The 8,222-nt window shown below is 38.2% G+C and overlaps 1 protein-coding gene across 1 annotated transcript in view; it reads left to right on the top strand.

The window, feature by feature from the left end:
• Positions 1–8,222, top strand: part of LOC117171159 (voltage-dependent T-type calcium channel subunit alpha-1H-like) — a 1,009,801-nt gene that overhangs the window by 301,496 nt on the left and 700,083 nt on the right. The gene's annotated exons all lie outside the window — the stretch shown is intronic.

Below are 8,222 nucleotides of genomic sequence, written 5' to 3'. Positions count from 1 at the left end.
TTTCGGCTTACATACGAACTCACAGTGGTAATCATGCACTTTCTGTTTTGCGGCTCCCAAACGGTAGTTATGGTGGGGGTAAATTTCATCCACGATCTGGCACCTGGCGGGGGACGATTCCCCTCGTGCGGCATCGTTGCGGCGTTTCAGGTCTGTGAGCTCTGCAATTGACGATCAACTTAGACTGCATACTGCAGAGACAAAATATTTTCATGTACATAGCTTCACTTTGGTGACAGAAAACTAATACTATATTTTCAATCAATTGAACAAGAAGAATACAAATAAGAGAAAAATGATTTTCATATCTACAGGGAAATAAAACAGCTAGCTCACTGACAGTACAGAGAATAAGAGACTGATGTTTAACTGTCACTATGGACGATTATACTTCATTCTTTCATCTAGAGATTATATATTATATGTATTAGTACATCAATTTCTCGCCACAAGGCACATCGGATTTCTATTAGAGATATAAAACAAGAAAAAAGGGAGGGGGTCGGTGCAAAAACCTCAGCCTTCCTACCTCTCAGCACTCAAACCAAACTCATCCTATTCTCCGTTGTCGTTTGGAGCACATATAGCAACCTGCGCTATTCAAGACGTCTAAGAGGAAGCAGGTTGATCTTTAATTTAACTATTTAGTGAGGAGAAAGAAGACGCTGTCGGGGAGTCCGGAAGCGATGGCGACAGTGTTAATTCTCACGAGTCAGTTGCACCAGCCCCAACTCACTCTTAATTTTCGGGTTTTCTATAGCCCACTGAATTTCGCCACAAATACGCTTAAATGCGCCTCCGTTCGAAAATATCGCGCGACATAATTGACAAAGATATATTTTGGAGCGCTGGCCAGTGTCACGCAGGTGTTTAATCCTCAACAGTGATTCGCAATATAAAGTCAAGGACATGGATTCATTCGTCTGCAAATGCGCTCATATGCGTAATCAAAATTTTTTAAAGATCTTGAAAATTAACCAAGATATCTAGGTAATAAAATTGTACGAAGTGATGACTAACACAATAAGAAGTTTGCAATCCACATTGATGAAAGGAGTTCGCTATGGGGTTTCGAATTCACTTATATGTGCCACTTTTAAAATGAACAGAAAACCATAATCAACCCCCTCATTGCCACTTGTTACCGATCTACTATCCAATGATATCTCCAAATAACCGAAATTGCACTATACAATTTTATGAAGAGCTTTTCTTATAGAATTTAGAATGCGATAATATGCGTTACTTTCGAAATTAACAAAAAACCATAGCTATCCCCCTCATTACTATTTGTTAGCGATCCAACAACCGATGATACCTCCAAATGAGGTAATGAGGGAATTTATTATGGTTTTTTGTTAATTTTGAAATTGGTGCATATAAGCGCATTTGACATCATATCGGAAGAGATCTTAATACATTTTTATTTTGCAATTTAGGTTATTTGGAGATATTATCAGTAGTTGGATCGATGAAAAATGGCGCCAGCCTCCCCCCACCCCCATTTTGATCGCGGGTTGCAAACTTTTTTATTTTCTTGGTCATGACTTTGTAAAATTTGGTTGCCTCCATATCTGCGCCAATTTTCTGAATTAAACAAAAAAAATTATGGCGAATATGAGCGCATTTGCAGACGAATGAATCCACGTGCTCCACTTTATGTTGCACATCACTGTTAAGAATTTCACACCTGTGTTACACTAGACCCCCTCCAAAATATTATATCTTTGTTAATCAACTAGTGCAAATTTTTTAAGTGGTAGCGCTTTTGAGCGCATTTGATGTTATGAAAGATAGGTATGATGAATGTGGAAAAATGTGAGTAGTTTGGAAAATGACGCTAGCCCCACCTCCCATTATTATAGCTGATAACTCGGTTATCAATGTGGCGCAAAATTGTTTCTTTATGGCACGTATGAGCGCATTTCATGATCTTCAAGATCATGTGATTTAAATTTTTATTTTTTAAATCAGGGGGTGTAGCGTGACTCTAGCCCTCCCCCGCGTAACATCTAATATAACTTCCAATTGACTCTGCTGTATCAAGAGCCTTGCAGTGCAAGATTTGTCCTGACTTAATGAGGCGCTGGTAATATTTGGCCTTTGAAGGAATGACAAAGGAGCAGCGAGAGAATACGCTAGAAAAATATGCGATTCCGGCAGACTTACAATCACTACTGCTGGACCAACAGGCACATGCGAAGATACGCCAGAGAGCAGTCAAAAGAGATAAATATAGAATTAAAGCGTAGCGATTAGTTAGTGTCGCCTTGACTGCGTTAGGCGCAGCAACCATCATGATAGACACTGCCATTGTACAATGCAAAAAGCCTAAAGGTTGAGACATTTTCGAAATAGAGGACCTGAGGGCGGCTACTAGGTTGATCGCATCAGAAAATCACATGGTGACATTAAATTTGCAGGATGCATATTTGTTAGTACCAATAGACGATTAAAGTAAAAATTTTTTAGATGGTTTAAATTAAAAACTAGATTCTACGAACTTGTTTGTTCACCTTTCGGACTATACTTTTGTGTATAGCCAATTCTTATTTTGACTGTGTGAAAAATGCTAATGAAACAGTAGATTTATTGCAACGCTTAGGGTTTATAATGAATTCAAACAAATATGAATTAGAGCCAAGGACCAGATGTGAATATTTAGTTGCCAATTATAAAAACATTTTTAAACAGGGATTCTTGTAAGATTATGGAGATTTCATAACTTATTGGAAAATCTCTAAGGGTTTTTGGATTGATAGGTGGTTGAGGTAAGAGTGCCTGGTTAGCCCAACGATTTTTGCAATTTTAATCGCGGATATGAAAAACAAGCCATCGGCGCGGATGGAGTGGTAGGACGAGTTAGGGTAGAGGAAGTCAGGATATGGTCAATCGCGTATCCAGATGACATAGAGCTGCCAGCAAAGATCGAAGAGGATATAAAGGAGACGATGAAGAGGTTGAGAAAATACTTGGACAAAAATAGGTTAGAGTTAAATGTGGACAAGTCGAAGGTTATAGTGTTCTGGAAAGGAGGTGGGAGAGGTAAGGGAGGGGAATGGAAGTGAAAGGGAAAAGCTGTACAGGAGGTGAAAGAGTTTGTGTACCTGGACTCCTTGTTTCGAATGAATAGGGGAGTAGATGGTCATATAAAAGAAAGGGGGATAAGGGAAAATGTGGTGATAAATCAGGTGTGTGAGTTGGGAATGAGGTTGTTTGCAGATCATTTTGTAAGAAGAATGAAATTTTCGAATTCGCCAGTGATGAGTGTCTTATTTTATGGAGTGAACGTGTGAGGCTGCAAGGAAAGTGAGGAGATAAATATGATTTCTTCGAAAGAGGGGGAAGTAAACTGGCTAGGTAGTGTTGTTGGTAGAAGGAGAACGAGACACATATTATTTATTTATTTTCTTCAGAAAGCCGTATAAGGCAGTAGGGTCAGAGTCTTCAGATGATATTGTAACATTTTTCTGAGCAGCATATGACATAAATAAATCGCAATTCAAGAACATATTAAAAATAATAAGTGTAGTTTATGCTCAAATTGTTAAAATTCTCCAAAGAACTACATACACCATACAATCTGTTCGAGTGATGCCCTCGTATAATTATAATCGAACTTTACGTACAGGTAAAATCGTTTGATCACTAATAAACAAGCAATTAAATATCAACTCAGAGAATATACGGCCGAGATCAAATATTTTCATGTACATAGCTTCACTTTTACGGCAGAAAACTAATACGCTATTTTCAATTAATTCAAAAAGAATCATACAGATAAGAGAAGGTTTGAAGGCATACGATTTTCGGGCTTGAGAGTTGTGGGCTTTACCGTGGGTTTCGGGATATATTAATTTAGGCTTGGGGTTTGTGGGTTTTTAGGTTTGAGATTCATGGGTTTCGTGTTGGCGAGTTTGTGGTATTTAGGGTTGGGGTGTATGGGTTTGTGGTGTGTGCGTTTCGGGTTTGTGCAGAGCTTGAGATCGGTAGGTTTGGGGTGTAATCCTCATCTCATCAGCCACTTGACTTAGTCCGTGGCTATGATAGAAACCCAAGTTTACAAGAGTACAATTTTGAAGACAACTGAAGATAATAATAATAATTTTCGCGTTGGTATCGCGGTAGGGGTTGCGCTGTTCTTTCATGACTTTTACGGCTATGTTAGCGGTAGCACTGCTACTGACAGTGTTTCCCATTTCAGGCAGGAAGATAACGAAGTGGAGAGGGACTAAGAAGAATACCAAAGCCCTCAAATATTAATGAAAGGTATTTTAAAGACTTTCAAGCGCTTGTCGCTTCCTTAGGATCGTCGGGCGCACCTTGAGTCGACGCTCTGTGCTACAGTATGTGGGATGGTGGTGATGTTGAGCTGCTAAATGGTCATGCAGATCTTACTAATTAAAAAGCTGGCCACCAAGAAAATAAGCGACAAACGGTCAGCAATTGAACATTAACAGTTCCGGCGGAGAATGAGTTGTGTGCATTAATAGAACACCTCAACAGCAAGGTTTTACCTAAGCATTTACGCGCAACACAAAGTGCGTTAGAGGTGCAGACTCTTGCATACTAAGCAGCTGTGGCACTGGTTAGAACGTTGGGTCTTAATACTATGTCTGAAAATATAGTATATGTCCTAGGAAGGAATCAAAATCCACAATAGAAGCTAAAATCTTCCACCCTCGGTACATTGAGACATTAATACCATCAATATTGTATGAGATTTTAGAATTCCAATGGCAGAGACTCATGTTCTCACCACGAGAAGGCGTCGCATATTTTTAAAATTTGTAGTACACTAGAGCTGTTAAAAAATTTTAATACTGAAAATTTTGTTTTTTTTGCAAGCATTTTTGTCGACCTCTAACAAAGAATAGATTAAAAAGTTTAATAAGGCAAGGGTATCTACCAGATATCGACAAAGGTGGAAATAGAATTCAGGCACTTTTTTACCCTTTTTTTTAATGCAATAGCAACCAGTTTACATTACATTTAATTTAGAGCTATTAAACTGCGGAGCTGCCGCTTTTTATGGTAAAGTCAGGTTCGCTGAATTCTTAAGGTCACATTACTATAGGTTTAAAAAATGATGCTCTCTCTACAAAGCTGAATAAACTCAGAGAACTAACACCGATTATAAGCAAGACTAACATTATTGTAAAGATTATTTTATCTTGCACAAATAATTTATTTGATGACAGTCGCTGAAAATATTATTACTAAAGGCGTGAAGTGGTAAACGTTAAAATATACTGCTTTGGTACGGGCTGATAACGTCGCTTTAAGATGTTCCGCAGATTTGGCGGGCTAAGCAAACATCTGCTTCTCAAAAGGTCAATATTAATGACGTCAATACTTTAGGAATGTCTGGTACAGACCAGGGGCCTCGGGTTTTCGAAGCACTTACGATGGCAGTTTTTAAAGGTTTTGTTGCTCGATCCAAACCATTGACATCTCTCTTTTGAGACATTTAAAGTCAATCAGGAAACTTTCAATACTTTACTTGAGGTCTCAGGCAATAAAATGAAAGATGACTTTAGAAGAAAAGCATGTGAAATAATTACTCTTCAAACGATTGTAGAATTGAACGTGTCAGACATACAGGTTCTTTGAGAGGACCCTAAGCATCTCATGAAGAGTGAACTGACTCAGCACTCTCAACTTTCTTATATCGGGCGTGAATGTCAGCCTCTTGAAGAGGCTGCCCTTGCCAAGATACTTGAGGTATACGGCTTACTTTATAAATTTTAATATATCTTGATAATCTTGATAAAAACTTAATGTAATAATGTGGCAGACATGTACCGGTATTATCAAGCAAATTAAGAAGAACGGTGACTTCTCAATAAGCTCAATTGGTTGACCTGTGTAGCAAAACAGCATGCTCTACAATAGAGAAGCCTATTTTTGAATGGTTTTTTTGCTGTATCTGTTGTGATAGTACTTTGAATATTTACAAATTCTCTTATTAGCATATTTTCCTTTCTCCTCTTTATTGTTATTTTATTATGTTTTAGTGTGATACATTTTAGTACAATACATTTAATTAGTGTAAGTGGTTATGTCGATAATATAAAGAGCTTTGTATCTCGTGAAGGGACATGTGGTCGGGCTTATCTTGTTTATCTCTCGCGTTTTGTACTTGCAGTAGGGGTGATTTGGAAACCACCTAATCCTATTTATAACAAGAGATGGAAGATTGAATTTTTACGCTTGTTCTTAATTATGATAATATAATTTTATTGGGAGATTTAAGCACGAATATATACAGCTAATAATTTAATAATTGACTTAAAGTCAGCGGTTTTCTCTGCTAGTTTTTAACTGTGCCGCGTGAGACTTACGATTGGAATAATATAATTTAACAAAGGAATTTCAACTCTGAGGAAAACGAGCTAGTTGCTATCTTAAGAGAGGCCTTTGAAAAAGACGCGCTACTGTTCGTCCCAAGCTGACGCACAGAATTTGCAGCATGGCTGACTGTAGAAATTACAGATTTTTTTTGGTCCGAGACTCCAAAGGTTGACTAGCCAAAAAACCGAAAATGCCCCTATTTATAAGAATTCCGTAAATTTCGTCACCTAGTGCAAACTAAAATTAAAGACTCACACAGCTAGTCTAAAAAGCAGTGCACAGCATTTACTGTGAGATTTGCGTCTTATTCCACCTAAGCGCGAAGACCTGGACGTGGACTTCATGCCTTTGGATTTCCTGCGGGCATTTTTACCGCCTAATCAGTCTCCTATAGTGGATCCAAACTTCGCCCTGCGCAAATATCCTTTTGTGGATAGTAACTTCTTTTTCGCAGACATCTCCGCTGTGTGCCTAGTAGACGCAATTTCTAAAGCCTTTTCAAATTCTGTTGGCCTAGATGCTATTTCTACTAGAATGGTCAGACATATCCTGCCTGTTATCTTTTCGATTTTATTGCAGATTTACAACTTTTCGCTAGAACCGTTGGATTTCCCACATAGATGGAAACTAGCAATCATCCACTCGGTTCCCAAGTACTCAACGCCTTCTTTACCGAATGACGTTTATCCTATCTCTATTTTGAACGCGTTTTCTAAGACATTTAAACATAATGAAGCGATAGAGTTTTTGACATACTAAGTAATAAGCGGCAAGCTCTTGGAAAATCGCCACCAGCAGCGGAGTGCACTGGTAGCATTGATAGCACTGAAGTGTGAACCTACCTGGCAACCAGAGGAGTGCACTGTAAAATAGCCGCTCTCGACAAAAAAGCTTGGTCTTTCTTTTGATGCGTCCGTAGAGCACCAGCTCTAAGGGAAGGACTATGGTTCTCTCTTCTAGCAACCCTGTTAGGTTTTTTGAATATATATGCTCGTTACCAGGTAAAGTTGGTTAATGCAAATTAGATGTAAAGGACGTATAATCTACCAGGGTCGAGAATACATGTGACGTAGGTGTAGCATGCTTCTTGGTATTCCTATCTGACTATTTCTGTCCTTTCTCAATATGAGCTGGGCTCATTGAGATCAATTCATTATTTCTTTAATTAATCTTTGACATGTTAAATTTAGTTGCAAGTATAGATAATTTAAATCCAGTGTTCCAAAGAAGGATAAAAATTATTTTATTGTTTTTTTTCAATCAAACAACTTTAAATTATAAGCTGTTCTTTCTCACGGGCATTATGTTGAAAAATTGAGATTCCTAATATCTCATTAGAGATTGTGTTTAAAATTCAGGTTCACAGTGGTGAATGCTCCGCGTGATTTATTATATTTTCCCACTTGTAGCTTAAAGGAGGGTATACGATTTCGCTTTGGGAACAATAAATCTTCATAATACGAAGTCGCACATCGAAATTACACATTAATAGTGGCTTCTTGCAATATACTATAAATGTCACGGCCGGTCTTGCGATTAATGAAGTGTTATAATGTGTGACCAGTGGTCGAGTTGTATTTTTTTTGTTTTATCGGCGCATATAATTAATTATTAGAAAATGGCCACGTGCCACTGTACATCGCTGTCATGTCAAATGCGAGTTGGTTGATGCATTTGTCTGAAAATGTCACACGGATCGGTGAATTCGCGCCGCTTTCTAGATTAAAAATGTTAAGTTGAAGCGATTCGTAAATGACTTTGGTTCGAATTGTATTTACAGTCTGTCAAGTTAAAGCGTGGGTGGCTTTACTCGCAGTCGGTAAGGTGTATCGACATGATTTTGGTGTCAAAATATTAAGAAGAGCTCC

The sequence above is a fragment of the Belonocnema kinseyi genome, chromosome 4 (genome assembly GCF_010883055.1).
Source record: "Belonocnema kinseyi isolate 2016_QV_RU_SX_M_011 chromosome 4, B_treatae_v1, whole genome shotgun sequence".
NCBI lineage: Eukaryota > Metazoa > Arthropoda > Insecta > Hymenoptera > Cynipidae > Belonocnema > Belonocnema kinseyi.
This window is presented reverse-complemented; position numbering and strand designations above follow the sequence as displayed.